The following is a 22,157-nucleotide window of genomic DNA, read 5'->3' as shown; positions in this document are numbered from 1 at the left end:
CGAGGCCAGAAACGCTCAGTCATCAACACACTTTGCGTTTGTTTATCGCGTTGAAATATCGTTTCCAGGCGTATCTCGCTCGTTACTCGAATCGGCCATTGATGACAATAAGCCGGTAATAGCCGCCCTAAGACAGACGCATTGTGCTCAGTGCCAGCAATAGGTGTACTCAACAAACACAATTGATTGTTCTGCTTGTGCTGGTCGAACTCTTCTTTGTTTGCGCTTTTCTTGGTTTGTTTTGCCTTTGTTACAAAAAACAGCTTGTGGCAACGCAAACGGTTTTAAAAGTATGTTGTTGTTTCGTGTTACCGAGGGTAATGACTTAAGTTAATGACTTGACTTAAGTGCACTTAAAATGACGTAAGTCTTTTGAACAAAATACCTTGACTTGACTTAAGTGCTTCGGACAAATGACATGACTTGGACTTAATTTAATTATAAGTGTTTGAATGAAAAAAAATTCAATGAAATAAGGGTATTGATTTCAATTTTTCGCACGTAAACCAATTTGCTAGCCATTGCGTTTTTATTATTTTTAGCCACCGACTCCGAAATGAATTTTAAACACCATAATTTAAGCCCATACAGAGGTAGGTAGCATTTTAAACAATATTTTTATATCCATTTTTAACTCTTCTTTATTCTTTTTTTTTGTTTTTTGGACGGTTTTATTTAACGTTTTTTCAATGTACTGCTTTCCACTGATTTATTTTTAATATTTGAAAATGTAAACTTGACACAACACCACGGTCCTTGTTACGATATTAAGTAACACCACATGCGACAGCTCGGGTGGACATATAGTGTCCGCAAAAGCGGCCGTTTGCAGATGGTCATTACTCTTTTAGTGCAACTTTTTGCGACGTGTTTCTAAGCAATTCGAGCAATCTGCAAATATTTCGCTGCCTCTGCACAAAACTATGATAACGTTCCATCAAATGTTTTCGATTGTACGGGCCGCGTTTTTCAAGTATTTCCGGCAAAGATCTTTCGGTATGGGCATGTACTTGTGGCGAAAACTACGCAAATTGTATATGGACGATTGTCTGTTGTCTAACGCCAACCGTGTTTAATTCATTTAGTCAACGTGCTTGTGTAAAAGGCATTACGTTGTTTTCTTCGCAAGGACGGCCAATCAATCAAAACGAGCTGCCTTATAATCTGGAGTTCGCCTACATAGAGTTACAGCGTAAGGGCTTAGTTTGATATAAAGAGGTCGAAAAATTATTACCAGGTTTAGTACCAACTATAGCTGGGTTTGCTTTGCTTAATTGTACAGGTGATAAAATACCCTTTATTTGGTTTAATAGACCCTAATTCTCATTTATATGACAACTCAGAATATGGGCTCGTGCTAAGTAATATGACAAAGCTGTAAGTACTGATTAAGACTACTTATAATACGATTACTTTCCTGCCACAAGAGAGACATAGTTAAGTTTAAAATATTATAAATTAAACTCCCGTTTAATCGAAGTTTAATAGTTTAAAATAATACAAAAAATACGTTAATTTAAGAAAAGTGTTGGAGGAAAAGATTACTGTAGGCCAATAGTGTAAGTTGTATTATTTGGGAAAAAAGTTCAATGAGTATCCTCGATTCAAGTTGGTTGAGTAGGCTGCAAGCGGGCATTTATGATTTTTGTTTGTGGGGGGATATGGAATTTGTTTTAGAGATGACGTCACAAAGTTATAGTTAAACGTGACGTCACACAGTAATGTAAACAATACTACGCACAGTACGTTAATTTTGTGTTTTAGTTTGGCCAGGTGTCGCTTTTAATACAACAGCTATGCTACAAAGATGCAAATAGAGAACCCAGCAACGACTGACCAAGAATAGTGAACTTACACAAGTTATAAAGAAAGGATTGGTGGAAATGTAAAACAAGACGCAGGACGCATAATGACAATTACGGAGAGAGGCAATAATGAAAGGCGAAACGCTAGAAATGCGCAAGGCATTTAATACCATAGAAATCAGAATTAAGATAGAAACATAAATCTTTACAAATAAAGAAACACCTTTTATACCGTAAAATTATTTATTTTCGCGCACTTGAAAAATTAAGCTATCCATCCACCAAGATTAACTAAATGTTTACTTAATGGTGTTTTGGAACACATTTTACATGAAAACAGAAGTTTGTGATTTATTAAGGACCGTAATTACTCGGCCTTAAAATGTTACTAAAACCAACGTTTGCACAGTATGACAAATTTCTAGAGGAAACATTAACACAATGCATTCTGTGAGACATACCAGTAAAGGTACCGGAAAATTGCGGATCGATAAAAGAACAAAACGACCGAAATGCGAAACAAGTCAACGGAGCCGCAAAAATCGAACTAATTTCACGCACTTCATCGAATTGGCCAAGATGCGGTCTGTCGCACAGCAACCAGCGCATCTAAACCGTTGGCGCGGTCAGATAAGGAGGGAGATTAACCGGTATCAGTCGCGCAAGCCCGGCGCTTTGTAGCCTAAAGCGTGTTACGCCGCCGCTGCAGCCCGAACGCCGCTTTTTCTCCGAACCGCGGCAAAACGGGAAAGCTATGGGCGCGGTTTCAGAGTCGCGGCTGCTTGTCGGATGCTGAACGTTCGACGCTTTTTAGTTTTGTGCGCGAAAGGCGACGATGTATGTTGGTGCTTTTTGGAAATGACGTGTATTATAGTTGTGGACGTGAGATGCCGATGGCCTAGTACGTTGTTTTTTACCTTTATCGGCTTGGTTTCAGAGACAATTTATCGGTAATAACGACAGTGCTTGAGAATGGTTGTCACCGTTTTGGTATAATAACGGTTTGTTACCGTTTTGTGGCTATGGAAGTTGAATACAGTTTGCCTTTTCATATAAATTGCTAGTTTTAGTACATTGTAGAAATTGTCAGCGTTTAGTTGTAGAATTTAGTAGCCTACACCTCTATGCAGAAAGCTGCGTTTTTTTTATTTTTAAACATCTACAGAGTTGCTGAAATGTACCGTTCATTCAAGTGTGGCAACTAAAGAAAGATGCCCTTTTTATTGAATTTTTTTCTTTCGCTGATATTTGCCACTTCTTTAGTATTGAAATTATAAAAAAGTTGACATGGCTTTGTCATGAAAGTGCAGAAAGTTTTCATTGTATATCAGTGTCCGTTGTTTTTATATACTTAGAATTATCTTTTTTCAAATAAACTGCCGGAAGGTTGCCCATGTTTTGATATGAATTGGCAGAAAGTTGCCGCTGAATTGTATGAAACATTTTAGAAAGTTGTCTTATTTCGATCGATTAATATAATTACAGAAAGAAGCACTCTTCTTTAGTTCTGCGTGGAAAATAATTAAACGTATTATCCTTAATCTGTACTTTCAGTCTTTCCATGACCTGGTGTCCAACCAGGTAATGAACGGTTGTTGGATCTATTTTTAGCTAAAACAACGGTGTTGAAAGGCCCAATGGAGGGTTCCGTTCAGCGTGACAGGTTTGGATGATTTATCTGTGCTTTTGCGTTGTATAGGTTGCTTCTAAGTTCCACATAAGCAGTCTAGACAGCAAGATTAGGTACGTTTATGCTACTGCATGCCTGAAAATGATTTGCAGAAATGGCACCCTTCGGTTGCAATCTTTTGTCTTGGACGAGTTTAAGTCATTTGTTAGTTGTATACGCAATAAAAGGTTGCTTTTAGTGATTCCGATATTGTAGTTTGAATTCAATTTACGTTTGTTTGTGTTATGTTTAGTTGGAGGACGAATTACCATCAGAAATTGTACAATTTACGTTGTTATTAGTCAGTTTTGTAATACTAATGACTTAATGATTGACTTAAGTGCATCTAAGTCACTTTGTCAAATGACTGGACTTGACCTAAAATCTTTCGGACAAATTACTTGATTTTTAGGCATTTCTTATGAATATTGGGTCATTTATCTCCATTTTTGCACAAACAATTGGCTTGCTATACGTTGCGTTTTTGTTGTTTTTTAGTTGAGTTGTTGCTCATAATCGAACGAGTTTACCAACTTTAATAGCTAACGTTTAATTTTTAATACCTGGACTGGACTTGGGATTGACTTGCTCCTATAATGACTTGACTGGGCCTTTACATTTATTTAAAATGACTTGACTTGGACTGTTAGTTGCTAGTTCGACTTTGCGTCTTTAACTGCGAATATAACGCAATAATCAGTAATGTATGGTAAGGGCAATTAAACGTCAACCGAGATTACTTTAATAGCATTACAATCTGATTGTTGATCAACTTATGACGAACAGTTAATTGCTCAGACTGTGCGGATTACAAAAGCTGACGACGTGTTGGTATTGGCTGAAGTTTGGCAACGTTTAGGAGTAGCACTCTGGTTGTTTTGTACAGTGCTTGGTATTAGTTCGCGATTAACGAGGAAATGAACTTTGCTGTTTTTTGTCATCAGTGGTGTTTCAAGGCATTTGAGGCAAGCATTTTTCACGTGCTGCAACTTGTTAATGGATGAACGATAACGCCAGGGCATTTGCAATTTTAGAAGTGCACTTGTCAACAACCGCCAATGTTTGCAGGATGCAGTATGGAAGTGCGCAGAACAATTTTCGAAAAGCGATTTTTCAAATACCATTTTGTTTTTATCAGGTAATAATAATGTTTAGTAAAGCGATTTAAGTATAAAATAATGTTTAGTAAAGTATAATAATGTTTAGTAAAGCGATTTAAACGTTGTACAGTTTATGCTGTAAGTAGCTGTAGTCGAAATCTCGTATTGTGCAGGCGTATAAAGCAGAAGCATTAACTGCTGAAGTTTGTTCATTTTGTTTTCATTTGTCAATTTACTGCCAGAGCATTGTTTTCACGATTCTATGTTATAATTAGAAAAATAAGTAGATAAATTCTGGTTATGTTTCATCTGGCTCATCGTAATTTATGGGTTTACTGTCTTTTTGTAGAGGTTATACGCTGGCTAAAAGTCGATTTTTGTCATTTTTTTGTGAAAAGAAACCGAAGCAACATGATCTCACGCTCTTGGTGTGTAATTGTGGAAGCACAATGCTGAAAGTCGATTTCTTCGTTTACCGTGGTTCTAAAACGCATTAAAACCGGGTAACGTTTTATCTTTGCTTGTAATTCAGACACCCCCAACGCCTGCGTCACAACCGGCCGTTATAAACTACATTTTAGGACGATTTTAAATAAACTACATTTAACCTGAACAATTTTCTCTAAAACTGGGTTAATTTACCTAGATTTTTACGCGTGAACCAGTTTGGTAAAAATACTTGGTACTATTTTACGCGTAAAACAGTTTTGCTCGAAATTTAATATTTTTGAGTTTGCTATGCAAAATATTGGTCCACATCGAAACGAGATATTGTGCGTTTAGCTCTGCTTTCCACAACTGCGTGGTGCCCATCCTGATCTATACCAGATTAAAAATGGCCTGCTAAACTGACCAAATGGTGTTTCAATTCATGGTTAAAACCCGATTTGTTACCGTCAAGGGCGTTTCACTGCATTAGAAGTAGCAACAACAAAAAGCAGCAACTGCATCAGCCGGCTTCCGCCTTGCTTGTCGTCTGGCATATTTGGCGCGCCAGAAAGCGAATTTCGGGCCCGCTCCAGGCATTACGTCATCCAAAGTTCTTTCCGACCGTCTGGTTTGGCTTTTTGGGCCGTCGACGGGCTACTAGATCGTTTAGCAATTAATCCGACCGCGTTGGGTGCGCGATTGATTGGGCAATATACGGGCAATAGTGCAACTGAGGTCAGGCATATACGATCTCGACGTAAACCCGACGGCTACTTTTTTCTGGCGATTTTTTGTGATGTTTTGCGATCGCGGAGAACCGTTGACGGAAGTGCGTTAGGCAGGCATAATTAAACCCCGCAACCTATTTTTCTTACAGTGTTGGTGTACTGGTTCCTATTGCTGCGGGCCGTTTTTGGTGGGTCACACATTTGTGAGGATTTCTGCAGTTAAAGCCCAGTTACAGCAGCTTTCACGTTGGAAAGTTAAGTGTCAGCGGGTGACTGTTTTGTTTTGCAATTTCACAGGTTAACTAGAAAACCTTTACTTTACAGCATGCTGTAAGTCACGGAGGAGCGTTTTTGATTCAAGATTTCTACCAAGACACAAAATTTAGGATATACTTTGTTAGGCAATAAGTTTTTTTTTGTGAGTCGAAACTCGCTTTCGTTCTATTGAGGTTTTAATAAAACTATTCATGTCAAAAAAGTTTTCATGTACATCGATTGGCGTATATATTTAATTGTAGGTTGGGAAATCAGGTGGCACTTATTAACGACAAATTGTATTAACATCTTGACAAGCTTTCGCACAACCGTGCTTTATCACGTCAAAGCAAAAAAAAAAAACGTTTTTTTCTCGATTTTAATCTAATTTGTCGTTAATGTCACCTGATTTCCGCAAAAGTAGTTTTAGTTTCGTTGCATTTGATGCAAGTTTCTTTTTGAAGGGGTCAAACCTAACGATGATCCGCCAGGGCGCATACCTAGTGTTCTGTGCAGCAGACCATGCGACGAAAGCGTGTTGTTTATAGCTCAACGTAAACGTGCTGCGTCCCAACCAACGCAGTTGCAAAAACAGCCCCGGCTCGCCGCAGTAAACGCCCGAATAACTTGTGGTTACTGAGCCTTGCTGTGTTATGGGTTGTAAGTTGTTGTCCGTTTTACGGAGCATGCTGGCGAGTGCGATTTTCGAATGATGACTAAGAGCTACAAAGCAGAGTTAAAAACACGATAGTTTCGACGCGCCGGTATCAGAACATAGGAATGCTAGGATTGCGGGTACGCTTTTGGGTTTTGGCCGTAGCACACTCTTTTGCTAAAACTAAAGTTTTAAGCAATAATCATTTCATCTCATGGAGAAATTTGTGGGTTTTTTATGCGTTTTTACGGCGGTGTACACTTCGTACATGTGTAGCGACTGAAAAACACGATTTGACAATTCTTTAAACGGCTCTTCCGAGAATCAATTGATTTTGTACTCACATTCTTTACAAACTCGTGAAGCTTCAATAAAACCTAAAACGCCCAAAACGTTAGGAATTATGTTTTCGGTTAGTTTCTTCAAGATCTGATCTTTGCGAAAAACCCGTAGATGTTAAAAAATGTGTAAAGTCAAATAACCGTGAGTCAACCAAGCCTAAAGGTTCTCAGCCTTGGCCTACATTTTCCCTACTTTCACCGACGGTAACTCTAGCTTATGTCTGCTGCACCTTACCCATTTAAAGTGCAATCTTGCCTTAAATCAAGGATGGCTACTGTGCAGTCTTTGGTGGCGATCTAGCACTTTAATTATTGTGTTGTTAAACACAAATTTATGTTTATTAATATGACTCGGTATACCGCCCTTATGACGTCTGTGGCGTTTTTTGGAAATGTGAACATTTGGGGGGGGGGGGGGGGATAACCAGGGGCGGATCCAAGTAGGGGGCACGTGGTCACGCCCCCCTAAAAAAAAACATTAAATTTTCGCCCATTTTTACTAAGCAAATTTAGTATTTTTTGGCGGTCCGCGCGAATCTAGGTTTCTAGAATATCTTAGCCACGTGGTGTGCGCCCCAAAATCCGTATTTAACCTTTCTTAACTATGTAAGTGCAGTTTTTTTCGGAGCTCCGCCCGAATCAAATTATGTTGCTAATATGCCTTCCTATAGCAACATCGAATATAAAAGTTTGGGAAACCATTCGACATGAAATCACGCAAACTATATTTACGCAAAAATGGGTACAGGCCTCATCCACCAAGTTTCTTTGTTTAAACTACTATAAACGTCGCGAAAACGCAGAAAAAAAGTGGCCTCTGTACTCTCCGAAACTTTTTACCGCGCCCCAGTAGGAATACGGGGCGTTTCGAACTAGAGTGCGTCTCGAGTATGTTGTAGAAACAGTGCGTTGCTTGATGCTTGACCTGTTTTCCCGCCGTTACCCGACTGCGCAGAGAGGTAACTTCGCGTTTCGGTCTCGAGACGTTTCCAAGCGAATCTCATTTTGGCGCCTTTCTCTTTCGACCCTCGGTGGAATGTCGTAGCCGGTTTTTTCCTTGGCTCTTTGGCTTTTTGCCAAGTCGACAAAAAAAGCGCATTAGGGCGATTATTTCTCAGCACCCGTTTACAGGTAAAACGGTAGAGGACGTGACGACGGCGGTTTGTTTTGTGTTGATTATATATACGGCGTCGACTCTGTGCCGCGTTTTTTGTTTTGTTCTGTTGTTTAGAAACGATGAATAATGAAGTGTGCACCGAACCTCAAAAACAGAGCGGCCGGTACACTCGTTTCCGCCCTCAGTGCTTAAGTGACTGTTCGGGTATTTTTTTTGTTTTTGGTGGTTACTGTTGTCCTGTTGTTGTTGTAGACAATTTGTTTTTCTACTCGAAGAGACACGTCGAAATTGCGAACAAATTTATCGACCAGAGTTCTAGTGTCTTAGTTTGCATTTCAGTGCTTAAAAACGTTTAGGTAAATACCCAACAATAACTGGTTAGAAAAGTTAAAGAAGGCTAGTTTTGACGATGATATGAGATGATATTATGTGCTTTTCAGTTGTGCGAATTTTCAGGAGATTTTCAAGTGTGTTTATTAATCAATTGATTGCATGTCGCAATATCATAGTTTTTAAAACAAGGATAATTAAAGTTCTTTGCAAAGAAAATGACCCCCAAAAGGTTAGAAACCACTGATTTAATCAATGGACTTACTAACTAGAAGTGATGAATGGCATTTGCAGAAGGCATTGTTCACCATTGCAATTTCCGTCAATTTGTATTTTGCGTTTACGTTGTCACGTATGCGTAGCTCTTTGTATTTTTGAGTAAACAGTCGTGACGCGCAGAATGCAACTCTGGCGGCCCTAAGTGACATTCTTAAACAAATAGGATTTTTGCTTTGGTGCTGTTTTGCTTAACAACGCCAAAACTGACAACTTCAAACTTTTATTACAAATTTCGGTTTTGGTGCTTTTTTCGTTAACACATATCCTATTTAAAAGATAAAAAAATTATTAGTTACAGACTTTGACTTAGTTGCAGGCAGTTCGACAAAGATAAATGCGCATACATACGTGTATAACATCAACACTGCTGAGTGCCTTCTTCAAAGGTTACCGGTATAATAACAACAACGCAATTTCCGATAGACAATACGGCTGCGCACTGCTATTCGAAACTTCACCTATTTTAACATATACATTTAATTTGCACTTTTGTGGCCATTTGAAAGCAATAGGTTCACATTTTCACTAAAAAATTTAAATTTTTGTTCAATGAAAAAATTAAATATTTCAACCTGGTCTTTGCAAAAAGATGAAAAAATACTTCATTGTTTTTTGTTTTGTTTTTTTTGCATTTACTTGAAGTGGGACAAAGGGTGTCCAATTTCCATGGAGCAAATGGTATTACTCGTCCGTTGTTAGGTTGGCAGCGGATCTAGCGATGGTTTGTGATCTAACCATAGATGTGAAAGTAGAAGTTTTTTTTACCGCAGTAATCAATTTTTTTGGGGGGAACGCATGACTTTTTCTATAGATGACGTCACAATGTTACGTCATACCGGAAATGTTAGGAAACAAATCTTAGGAAGTTATCTTTCGGTGTAGTTTACAAATATGCAACTGAAATCTTAGTTTAAAAACACTTAAGGAGATGGAGTGATGGCCTGGTATGAAATGTACAGAGCCTTGTAAATAAGAACATTTTTACCAGTACGGCGTATCTGCAAAACATATTTTACGGAAAGCCGTTCCGGACTGTTTTGGCTTATACTTTTAGAGCAGTGTTTCTTAACCTGGTGAATGGTTCACCCCAGCGTGAACAAAATTTTGGCAGGGGTGAACCAACCAAAAGGGGTGATTAAGGGTGAACCGTCAGAAATGAATGATAGCTCTGCAGTAAATCGACTACTGAATTGTGGTTTTTTTTCGGTGTGTTTTTTGCTAATTGTAACAGTGAAGTTGGTTTGCACCGAGTGTATAAGTGCAAAAATTTGGTGACTGTGTTTTGTGCTTTTGTAGCTTTATATTTTGAGACTCGAGAACTTGTAGATTTGCAATGGTAAAACTTAGCTTGAGTTAATCTTAACAAAAATCAAAACAACCTAAGTCATTTTGTGCCGTTATATATAGACGAGATAGTTTTATCATATCATTAGACAAGGGTGAATGAAATCGGGAGATCGATGCTGGGGGTGAACAAAACTAAAAAAGTTTAAAAAGCACTGCTTTAGACCACTGGGTCCAACCCAGCGTTTTATACCTTGTAAAACACTTCTATTATTTATGATAAGTTATTCGCATTTAAATTTTATCGGTTTTGCTATTTTTGTCACAGTAATCACGTCGGTTGGTATCGGATCATTTTGTCCGATTCATACATCGGGTATCGACCGCGGTATCGCAATAAAAAAGCATCGCTCAGCGCTAAATGTGACAGTATTGTTTTTCAATTAATTTATTCTTCGAAACTGCTTTCAAGACTAATTATATAATCACAAAACGCATATAATGCATTTACAATTATATTTGATCGGTTCCTTTGGTGTAAAGTTTGAAAAGAAATACATGTTCAATTGTTCGTACTGGAAGTTCCTGATAGTTGATTCGGTTAAAAAATATATTTTGATATTTGATTTGCGGAGATTAAAGTTTTATTTTTTTTTGTGACAGTTAATTCCACTTGGCATCGAAGCTATACCACCATTGTGTCGGACTGTTACCAATACTACCACCTGGACAGTTTTCTAGATGTGACAGTTTTCAAATTAATCTAGGCAGAAAATCATTTGCGTCGCGGAACCTCAAATTTAATTTTCACCAGCCGCGCGCAAACGCGTAATTGCGGATCCTTGAAAGGGGCGTCAACATATAAATCGCCCTTAAACAGCAAAGTGTTGACACTCGAAAAAAAAACGTTGGCCGTTCGGCACACGGCATCTGCATTCTGCAAAATGACGGATGTTTTAAAGGCCTTTTGACGATAAAATCAGAGTCAACAGCCAGGCATAATTCGTCCGTTTGGCCACCGCAAATATTGCCGGTCGATTTCTATGAGAAGGCGCGGCGACGTGTTCAAACAAGTTGGCTGGCTTCGCCTCTTTAAGACGTGTTCGCGTTCTAAAGTGTGCTCGTGTGAGTTAGTTCATTAGACGGAAGTGCGCGCGGAGGCCACTTACCGACGCAAAATCTTATTTCGGGACTGAAAAGTTGGCGAGGGGGTGTGTTTCGCAGATAGGACCCAGGGCATTTAATTTTTTTTTTTTTGTAATTTTTTCCTTATAGCCAAGTGAAGATGTTTAAAATAGGTTGTAAAGGATTTCATACGGCGGGCAGTTGGAGTTATTTTTTATTTTATGTTATAACTCATTCGCATAGCTAATCTGCTGTTTCGACGAAGAAGTAAAATAGGTTGTAAAGGATTTTATAAGTCGTAGTTATTTCCATTTGCCATTTCTTTTCCAGTAAAAACTTTATAAAAGAAACTAAACGTTTTTGCTTGTCAATAATGTGGTTCAAGATTAATCACCGGACTTCTGAATGCACGGTGTGCGCTGTTTGATATGTGAACGATTTTTTAAGTTATAGATCCTTAGCTGTAGGGATGTCTGATAATATCGGATCGGAGCCAATACCCGATACCAATTGGTAGTATTGGTAATGGTCCGTTACTAGGGCAGTATGGGCGATCAAATTAATATAGAAATTTCAGCCATGATTTGCCGACGACGGCAGCGATTCTACCTTGATTAGGAAAAAGTTTGTTTAAGTAGTTTAAAAAGTAGTAACTATTTTCTTAAGCAAAAGCAAATTTTGCCCTAATAATCTGTCGCATCTTTTTGTGGAGCTTAAAAGTGTCAGCGTTATAAATCGTAAACTATTTTGATCACCGATTAGGCATTTTCCGAGATTTGAAAATCGAGTTTAGGCGAATTTCCAAGGACATATTGGTGCACAAAAACGAATAAAGAGCCAGATGCTTAAGAAGCCCTATATTAAGTCATGTAAACGTGTCAGCCGTTGATCGAAAGACAAATATTGGCGTGTTCACACTTCGGTGTTAAGGCGCCCGGCGACTAACAGGGACCGGGTGAGAATAAATAATTTATGCGCGCGTGTCGTTGTCCTGGATCGTTCGTTATTGAGAGCGGTGTAGAATAACTCCACCTGGAAAAGGTTTATTGAGGGCGAGCGCGAGGATTGATTAAGTCTGCGCGGTGAAAACAGTCCGTCGGAGAAAGTCGATTTAGCTTTCGCGCGATTGTCACTTTTACCGAAACCTGTCGAAGATTGCAAGTTTACGGCGCAGCAACGTAAAGCAAAACTATATAGTATATGTTTAGTTCACAGTCAGATTAATACCAAAACCCTGCAGAAATAGGTCTATTCCCGACGGAGTAAGGCCAAGACGACGTGGGTTTAGTGCTACCTGGGAAATTAAGTATTAAGTAAGGTAGCTGCGAGGAACTTTAACAATAGACCGAAACTAGAAAAGCAGCAACTTTGGAATAAAGCACAACTTATAGTACATGTGTACTGTGTAGTTAACACGGATTAGGACCTAAACCCGACAGAGTATGGCCAGCTATAGTATGTGTAGTTACAGTCGGATTAAGACATAAACCCTGCAGAATAAAGCTTAAACCCGACAGAAAAAACTAAACGGTCAAAACAAGATCTAAACACCTTATGAAGTAACCCTAAATTAACCTCTTAACCCAGTGTTTCTTAACCTTTTTTACTTGGGGACGCACCTATAGAGACGTATAAAAACGTGGCGGCGCACATTACGAGCGAAGCGAATGCGAAATTTTTGAGGTGTACCGATATTTCTCTTAAATTGCCTGCATTTTTTAATTTCCTGCAGACTTCCAGCCTTTAAATTGCCTGCAGACTTCCAGCCTTTGAGACTAAAAACGTTATTTTGTTCATTAAAGTCTTATTCCGATTAATTTTGGACTTATTTTCGACATGATTTTTTTTTTATCACATTCTGTCTTTGCATTAGTGTTTAGAGTCTTGGCGGTACAAGCTGATTTTAGGACATCAAGTGAAACTATAGTTATCAATCACGTTTTTTTCTTTCCAATTAGACCACCGTTACTGTTTTTCCGGGTTTCCACAATAAAATAACAATATACAAGCACGCTAGCAACATTTCCCGCAATGTACGTAGGTCGAAAACCACAATATTCCTAGAAGTCAATTCCGCGTGGCAAAATGACGCAACTTTCTTCGTTTATTCCCCTGTTTATTACGTCATCAATCGAGCACAAAGGCAATAAAGCGATCGAGGGGTTTTCAAGTGCCAAGTGGTCCTCTCTTCTACGGTAGTGCGTTTCCCTATCGCTTGAGCTGATTATTTTGTTGTGTAGCGCAGAGGAATTGCCAGTGGTGACTGTGACTTGTCTGGAAACATTCAATTGTTTACGTTGGTTCGAGTAAGTCGCGGGCCAGTAATATGAAACTTTCAGTTGGATTTAAAATTTTGGTAAAAACGATTTGAATTTTGGTGGTCTTATTTTGATGTCTGTCGAAGTTGGTTATTGATGTTTTATAAGATACTCTTGATAAAATTTGAGTAATGTGTATGGGCAAAATGTCCCTGAAGACGTTTTTAAAGTTAAAGGTTTTTGAAGTGGATATTATGCCAGGGCGATTATGTTGTATCGAAATTAGGCTTTGCGCAACTTACTTGACTTGAAGAAAATGTAATTTTGCCTTAAAGTCCGTCATGATCGGCTCTGTAACTCATGAGTATTAAAAGCAATAAAAAAACTAACCATTCCGAAAAAAATGTTTAATTGACTTGCGTGAGCAGGTTCTGTGTTTAGCGCAGTATTCACTCGCCAAAAAATGAGCTCGACCGTGTTTAAACTTGTTCGCCGTAGTCTGAACGCAAGGCCCGTGACGTCATTGCTATTTATGACGTCATTTGCGTTAGTCTTCTTTTACCATGTGTCTCGCGAAAATTAACAAGACTTAAAACTCAGAGAACTGATTAAAATTTGACTATTTAACAGTTTTTTAAATGACGACAAATCGAAAACGGTCTTGACAGAGCTAGCAATAAAACAGAAAGTCTGCAGTGTTCCGAAATCAAAGGTGTTTAGTTGTTCACAGCAAAGCTCGAATATTAGAAACTAATTGCGTTGAAAAAAATTGAACTAAAATTTCACTTGCTATCATAACTTAAGCGATTGAACAAAAAAAAAACAAGGTAATGGAAAGAAATATTCACTAATTTTCAACAGAATTTAAAAACATCAAAAAAATTACAGCGACAGCTTTTTCAAAAATTACAACGGCACGCTTTCGAAATGAATCGGCAAATTAAGTCCCGCCTGTATTATTATTCTATATACAATTAGAATAAAATATTGTGTCATCGTGTTAGGACTTGCGCAATGGGACTGTTGCACTCTTTTTCCGCTCGGCGGACGTCTTATTTCCTGCCTTTGGTGCGTACACAATAAAAACCAAAGATCCTTAATATATATTTATTTATTTATATATATGCAAGTATTCTGCAGAGCTTTCTGGCATAAATAGATATTATTTGAATACGAGACTGGTGTTGCCATTATTGGCGTTATAACAATATATTTGTTTGCATTTTAGAAATGACTGACTTTGATTCATTATACCAGGACTTAATGCTAACAGGAAAGTCTCAAGAATGCTTGCTTTTATTTGAGTCAAGTGTGCATTTGATCAGGGGCTACATTGTAATGTAGTGGTGTTCGATAGTATCGGATACTGTGCCGATACTAAGGTGGTATAGGTGCCGATCTAAAACCAAGTTAATGTAGGAATTTTTCAATGCTGTGGTAGAATTCTAGACCAGTGCCAAGGGAATTTGAAACTTGTCTGTAACAGGAATTATGAATGCAATGCAATTACAAAATCCATCCTGTTGCAAAGGGTGGCGAGGCCCATCATGGGATTTTATGTTGGAATCTCTTCGCTCGAACGTAGTAATTCAATCTTGAATTGCAAACTTGTCAAATTTTGAATTGCGAAATAAAAAAGTTAGGTGGTTTAATGATAAAGCAATTTTTGGCTGAATAACCAGCAAACTGCCTTTTCAATTTCATGCATTTTTGCATGGTATTGTTGACGTCATTTGGTATCGGCTCTCTGTCCAAACAATTGGGATCGGTATTGAACTAAAATGTCAAATATCGTACATCCCTATTTGAAAGTAAGCATAAGATTTGCCATCTATACTTGAATCGCGAAATACTGATTCTGAATGCCTCAATGGCCAGCGACACTCGAACAGTGCGCATTGTGCACTTTCGTCACGCGGTAAATTTGCTATAGTCGGCTTGGTGTGACGTAGCTTGGTATGACGTCATTTGCTGTGACGCTTTGTTTCGAATATGTCACTCGTTAAGTATTGTGTCCATTCAATGTCTTTGTAATACTTAAAGAAAACATATGGCTAATTTTACACGGATTTAACCAACATTTTACAATGATTAATTAAGTGACCTTTAATTATTTTTAATGAAAAATCGATGTTTTCGCGCCGTGCTATTTTATCAAACGTTTACCAAGTCTTAAAACCGTCGCATTAGTACAAAGATATTGTGCGGGCAGATAATACCACGTGTTTGTTCAAAGGAACATAGCGTTGTAAAAATGTGTTGTAATTCGTAAACGATAGGCATGTTACATCAGTTACCGTGGCTTACTGCCTTGTTACAACGTGGAATATATATGTATGTATAGTGTGTCACTTTGTAACAGTTAGCAAGCCTGTTATGTGTTTCAAATTGCACGTTGGAAAACTGCAATGTTTTATAATAAACCTAAACCAATAAGTTTGTTTCACTAAATAAAACAACGGGATAATTTTTTTTGTGTTTTACAGTGTATCTATAAGCAAATTAGATGCAGCGTTTGTTCCTAAAATAGGCAGTCAGTTTGTTATGTTAAAAAGAACCTTAAAAGGTTTAAAGATCTAAAAGTATGGAAAATAAAAAAAACTTTGCAGAAACCCAAATTGTTACACGATCAATTCTGATGAAAGAATCCTGTAAAAATTAAACTTAATATAAGAAATAAACTCAATTCCTATAAAATGCCAAACCCCACGTTAATAAATTTATGAATAACTAATTCACTCACCATTACGTCCAAGAAGCAGTGTTGCTGAACGACCAAACATATAATAACCTTGCATTCTGCTGACAGTGCACAGTGCATTTTGTTTTCAAACTTCCAGCGTCAGCCCGTAAGCCAGGCTGCTTTGTCAGCAGGTATGTATGGCTGCGCTGACTTTCCGTTTTTGCATTTAGACGGCGTCTTGTTCCTCAAAACGCAGGTGGCTGGGAGTGGTAGCGTCTGCTTTTAAGCTGCTCACTTTGAGTAACTGCTAGCCTGGCAGCTAGAACAGCGCTAATTGTAGCTTTATTGGCAATCAGAACGCTCGCCGGTTAAACAATGCGCGTAGTAATCAGTGAGCTGCTAATTGTTTTCGTTTGTCTGTGCGACTTTTTACCCGACGGCCTGATCAAGTATGTACAGTTTTGTATAAGGCTCAGTCAGTCTATATTAATTTGCATTCAATATTATACAGTAGTTGCAGCGACATTAGCTTGTATACTGCGACTAGTCGCCTATGTCTTTATTATATTTTACTGCAGCTATATGTTGGTTAACGCAGATTAACTAAGTACAGTCAGGTTTATTCGCAGCAAAAAGATACCAACATTCAGGCGATTGATTATGAGGAAATAACATTGCGTCACAGACTGTTCCATTGCGTAGCTATTCGTGCAGAGATTTTTTCCCAGCTGGCATGTTATTATTTTAGACCGTTGATTAGCTTTAGCGGTCCCAAGATACGAGCATAGGTAAAGTTGCAGTAACTTTGGTCAAGACAACATACAGTGGTGTGAAACACAGCTAAAATATCAATCTAAACCAGCGTACTTTTCGTACAATTTTGCAAACGGCATCTTCGACTTAATAAAGGTGTTACCTTTTGTCAGTTAGGCTACACATATTCTGTATTAGGGATAATCAACCGATGCAAATTTGATTTCGACACCGATATCCGATATTTTGGACAAAAATCAAGCGGTCCGATCAAATACCAAATGACGTCATTTACTGGTTCATACAGGCAAAGTAGAAGTAAATTGAGAGATATTTTGGCATTCTTTGAGAAGTTTAATTGCCTGTACTAGTTAACCTGCGATTTTTTTTAAGTTATGCTTTTATATTGGAACCGCTGCATTGACTTGTGAATCATGGCTGGAAATCCTACATTATTTTGGTATCGGATCGGCACCGAAGTTACCCAAGTATCGATCGAGTACCGATACAACCACTTGGTATCGAATATCGGCTTAAATACTCGGAAGAATAGACGTTGTAGAACAAATTTAATTTATAATAAGCTCAACAGTAAACGAATGTTTGCAAAATTTAGGTTGCAATTTAGATAGAATAAGCATTTTTACAATTGAATTTTTGCTGATGGCCAAGTGGTTGGAAGACACGTTGACTGTTTAATGCAGTGTTTGCAATTTTTTTGGCCTGTGCCACCCTACAGAAGGTATAAATAGTTCGCGGCACCCTTGCTCGTATTTTTGCTGAGTGGTTAACTGTAACGTTACAATAAACGAAATTGACACAGCACACTAATTGTGCAACAAGGTCGGCCTTTTCAAATTTTTGGCACTTTTATCGTACACAAAAAATTCTTAGCTTTCTCAAGAAGCTTACCAATATAGCAAAAATTGGAATCCTAAAGAATTTGAAATATCTCTCGGCACCCTTGAGTGTTAAAAATGGTAGCCTAGAGTTCCGCGGAACCCCGGTTGAGAACCACTGGATTAATGTGAGGTATCCGGGTCGCAACCAACGATGCTACATCCTTCTGCACGGTTGTGGTGATAAGCACGCTTCAGGATGACTCGCATAACGTATCTTCTTCCGGGATGTTGGCCAGGAAGGCGTAGACCTGGTCGTGCCCGGAATGAACCTTCGCTTTTGTTGTGACGTGACATGTTGATGACGTAGACGCACCACAACCGGTTTGAGATGTTTGTTATATTTGTTGTTGTTTGTTTCAGCGAAACAACCGTAGTCCGGAGAATTGTAGATGTCGTCGGATTCTTGCAAACGTTTTGACGGGTATGTGTGAAAATTTCATGACATTAAGTCTCTCACTATTAGAGAGAATATGTTCCGACCTTAAGACACATTCAGAATAACCACTGTGTCAACGTATGTCTATGTTTGGAGCTTAATGGTGCAAAAGCCTAAACAAATTCTCGGATCCCACACCAGCTGTGGTTCTTTTTTTAGGCGTAAAAATCCCGGTCCCGGCGACTCTCAAAAATTTTTTTGTCCCCCTTACGTTTAAAATAAATACGCTTAAAAACGTCACGCGGGCAGTTTCTGAAGTCACGTGTATTAAAAAAACTCAAAATTAAGTTAAATTATTAAACAATTGCAAAGTCCCCTCGATCCCACTTTATTGTCTCTTGAGGGGTCAATGGTCCCGGGTGAGAAACCCTTGGCATTGTATCGTCAGTTATTCCTCGACCGAGTAAAGTACAGTATTTGTAATTAAACATGTTCTCAACTAACCAATTGAATTACGTTTTTTTTAATCAAGGTATTGTATTGAGTAAGATCGTATTACATTTAAATTAAACAAGCTGAAGCTTTTATAGTTCGTATGTTTCAAGCTATTATCTGCTATTTTGAATATGGCAGGTTTATGTTTTCTTTTGTTTTAGACTTACTTTATTTTCTTAGCCTTGGTTCGTTAAACCGGTTTGTTCATATTGCTTTAGAAATTTCCTCATCGGATTAAAACCTACTTATCTAGATAAATTACATCATCGGACGTATAGTGCTACGCTGGTAACTTTCCCGACAACATTGTGACGTCATATTGCGCGGTTTAAGACGCGTTGTCTAACTTTCCGAAAACAACGCGAAAGTACGCTATTAGCGTCAAGCAACCGCACACGGTTCACCGCAGTCAGTCTTTGCAAGTCAAGATGAAAGTCTGTTTTACCGCGGCACCTTGGAAAAAAATCGTTGTTTTTTCTGCTGTTTTAATATTTGCCCTGTTAATAAGCGCGACGTTATTTTAAATATGACAAATATGGTATTTTTATTGTTTCAAAGAAGTCAAAGATGATATTCATTGGCTTATTATGTATTAAACTTTGCCCTTAAATAAGCAGGGCGTTATTGTGACTGGCCAAGGATGGTATTGTTTGCGTTTGTTCTGTGAATGCAGTTAAAGCGTGTTTTGAGTTTAGAAAAGGCAAACGCGTATAAATCTCCGTTAAGGTTAGATTTTTTCAGATTTTTACACTGTTCTGTTTTTATCTATAAACGGTGGGGTAATAAATATAGCCAACTGTACTACGTGTTCTGCTATTTTTGGTTGTTCTTCTCCATTCTGTAAACCAGCTTTTGGGTCCCGACCCTAAATTTTTGGTCGCCTTTTAGTCAGTTGAGTCGCCGACTGAAGTAGTTCACGAACTTCACATGGTTAAGATTTTGTGTCATTAATTGTGAAAAAATATTTTTTGATTTTTCCGAAATTTGAGAAACATTTCAAAAACACGACCAATATTTATTAAATTCAAATTTATTAATGCGATGGTCTTGTTTCTTTTCTGTTTACTTTAAGCTTGCAAAAACTTCGGTGAAGACAATTTGGCTTGCCAAAGCTTCGCTGTAAAACTTAGCTTAAAATTTGTGTCATTGCGAAAAAAGGTAAAATAACACTGCTGTAAACAAAACAGTGCGTGACTTTGACTGATCAAAGATCACTGTTTACCAAAAGCAAGGATGCCGCACCCAAAACATAACTGTACAAGCCGGCAATCATGTTTACCTTTCAGCCCGTCTGGTCTAGCCGGGCTCTTGTAGTGTTTATGTTAAAGTGTTCTTCGGGCTAAGGGAGAACCTTGTTTTGCTTAGAGGTGATTCATCTGCATACAAGTCCCGGTTGACCGGCAGTGGCGTTGTGTCACGTTTATACACCTCGGAGCATTAGGGCGCGCTGGGCTTAAGATTTAAACAGTATTGTGCCAACGCGGTTCCTTTTAATCAGCGGACGTTCTTTGTGCGGCGGATTTGCGCTGAGCTCGATTTCAGGACGAAAAAAATTCGTATCTTGGTAAATGTTTTAAAAACAGTGCTTTCCAAACATCCTTCAAAAGAAATAGCAGGCTTACAGACCCACATATATGTTTTAAATAACCCTCAAAAATAATTTTATGGATGTATGCTTTCGTTGGTGAATACTATAGTGAAATTCAAGTTCAATTTTGTAGTCGAATTTAATTAAGAAAAGTGCCTAAACTTAACAAACTTTTACGTTCAAGAGCTGTTGTCTGAGTTGGAACATGCAAATGTATTTTGTAGTTGCTGGCAAAAAAATTGCTCTCTACCTGGTGGACTTAGTTACCTTAATTATTAAAATGCTATTTTCAAAAATAAATTACCTTTTAGAGTGAAAATCGGTTAAGTAGATTGCAAACTATGACTGAAATACCTGAATTTATTTTGTATGGGAGAGGTGCCGATACAACCCTAGTATCGGAATAGTACCGATAATACCATTTGGAATGGGATAACGGCTCCGATCCATATTATCTGACATCCCTATATTGAAAGGGAAATTTGTATTGTATGATGTGCTTTTCTGTTGCTCCATCAGCGCTCGTACGCCGAATAAATGATTTGCCGCAGCTGGAAATACGCTTTAAAGATTAACCTGCCGTGACCATCGGCAATATGCAAAACGTATTATCGTCAAACGTTTGTGGTTGGATTTTCGACACTCAAAAGCTTTTAACGCCAGAACAGCTCTAGCAAAACCTTTGACCAGACATACATGCGTCTCAACCGAACAGTCTGTGGAAATCGTTTGTTGTGCTATAACGGTGTCTGAAGCTAAAAGAAGTCAAACTGTAAATACTGTTGTAAGGTAAAACACATATTAAGCACAAGCTGGAAGTTATTTGTTGTGTGGGTGGAAAACTTACCAGCAGGACGTTCTATCAACCGTTGGCATTGTTATCGTTTGTAGAACAGGTTGCTGTAGGCATGACTTCAGTTGTAGTAACAAGGCAGGCAAACGTTTTAGGTTGTTGATTTTGTATCTGTAGAACACAGTGCGTTTGTTAATGGACGTATAAGGAAAGTTTGTCTTGTATATAAACCCATTAATTGTTTGTACTCGATATGGGTTATACCGAAGTATCTTGGCCCCTTTTAATGTTTTGATTGTATAGGCTACCGTTTCCGCACTTTGAGCATGGTTTGTGATCTAACTAAGCGTTTTTCAGTTCGAGAGGTAATCGTTTAATAAAATTAGCATATTAATAATAAAATTAATTTGTTTTTCATCGGTAAAACATTGTTGGTGAACAAATGAAAACGATTACCTTTGCTCGTTTTAATTCAATTAATCCAACTTATTCACTTAAATTTAATCATTTAATTTGGTATCGTATCAGATAGGCGGTACTTTTCCCTAAAATATCGGTTATCGGTAGCGGAAGCGATACGTGGTATCGGGCATCCCAATTCCCAAAGGGATTTTGTAAACATGTCACTTCAGCTAAGCGTCAATGTTCGGTATATATTGTATTACGTAAACCACTTAGTCATTAGGTTGGTAGAAGTGCTATATTCACGTATGTTGACACAGGTTTGGCCCAGAAAGGTTTGGTGGGTCCGTATACTTTCCAGGGCGCGACCTTTTTTTGCGGTGACGTATTTTTGCTCGTGTTTCCTCGTGTGACGTAATTTCGTGAAGTTGGAAATGTCTTTATTGCTTAGTGTAGCTTATAATAAATGATTAGCTATTTACGACATGTCAGCGTTTTGATTTCCCTTAAAAATACACTGGGCTAAACAACGGAAATATTTTACTAAAAACACCGGAAATTTTTTGCAAAACTCAATATATTCAATGTTTATCTTTCTACGAACCGGCCTTAACTTAAGCGCTTTTTTCTTTAAGGTAAAGTTGCGCTTAGCGATTTTGTGTTATGAATTAGGTTGATCGTGATTATTGTACATTCGATTAGGTCAAAAGTGCGTACAATGTGTTTTCGTTGTTACATTTAGCAGAAAGTTGCTTCAGCGGTTTTCGATCGAGGCGAAATTGCGATCAGT

General features: G+C 38.2%; 1 protein-coding gene across 1 annotated transcript in view; it reads right to left on the bottom strand.

Annotated features, from left to right (window-relative positions):
* The window catches only part of LOC146170247 (uncharacterized), a 36,274-nt gene extending 20,039 nt beyond the window's left edge, over positions 1-16,235 (bottom strand). Inside the window, exon 1 of the mRNA XM_083390541.1 lies at positions 16,119-16,235. The gene's annotated coding sequence lies outside the window, so the exon portion shown is untranslated. The remainder of the gene's footprint in view (positions 1-16,118) is intronic.
* Between the last annotated feature and the right edge of the window lie 5,922 nt (positions 16,236-22,157).

Source organism: Ascidiella aspersa, chromosome 1 (assembly GCF_963924565.1).
Source record: "Ascidiella aspersa chromosome 1, kaAscAspe10.2, whole genome shotgun sequence".
NCBI classification, from domain to species: Eukaryota; Metazoa; Chordata; class Ascidiacea; order Phlebobranchia; family Ascidiidae; genus Ascidiella; species Ascidiella aspersa.
Note: the sequence above shows the minus strand (reverse complement) of the source record. Positions and strands in the feature narration are given on the sequence as shown.